The following is a 463-nucleotide window of genomic DNA, read 5'->3' as shown; positions in this document are numbered from 1 at the left end:
AAGGTCAAGGTGCAGGGAGCACAGGGTTTTTGGGGCATCCCGGCACAGGGATGCTCCAGGGCGGGGGCTGCTTTTGCCTGGGGCTCCATGTCCATCTCACCTGGGTCTGGATGGGAAATGCTGCAAGGTGTTGCCCTGCTCCTTCTGCCCTTGGGCTGGCCGGGAGCTTTTGCACCAGCAAGTGTCCCTAAAGGAGCTGCTTTCATGGCCCTGGCTGTGCCCTGGTACCTGGCTGCCTCCCCTTCACCGGCAGCAGGCTGCCCCCCCCAAAAAATTAGAAATCCCAGCAGTCACCTCTCACATCTCCAAGGAGGCGCTGGGTGGTTGGGATGCTGGTCCGGGGTCCCCATGCCGTGCTCTGGCACCCTCTCCTCCCCAGTGAATCCCCCCGTGACCTGGGAGGGCGCAGGGGTCCCTCGCAGGTCCCCGGGCTGTGCCAGCCACGGGCGTCCCCACTCGTCCT

At 64.6% G+C, this 463-nt stretch overlaps 1 protein-coding gene across 1 annotated transcript in view; it reads left to right on the top strand.

Annotated features, from left to right (window-relative positions):
- SCUBE3 (signal peptide, CUB domain and EGF like domain containing 3) overlaps nucleotides 1–463 on the top strand; it is a 59,763-nt gene that overhangs the window by 55,097 nt on the left and 4,203 nt on the right. The window lies entirely within an intron of this gene.

The sequence above is a fragment of the Egretta garzetta genome, unplaced genomic scaffold (genome assembly GCF_000687185.1).
Source record: "Egretta garzetta isolate BGI_Z169 unplaced genomic scaffold, ASM68718v1 scaffold105, whole genome shotgun sequence".
NCBI classification, from domain to species: domain Eukaryota; kingdom Metazoa; phylum Chordata; class Aves; order Pelecaniformes; family Ardeidae; genus Egretta; species Egretta garzetta.
This window is presented reverse-complemented; position numbering and strand designations above follow the sequence as displayed.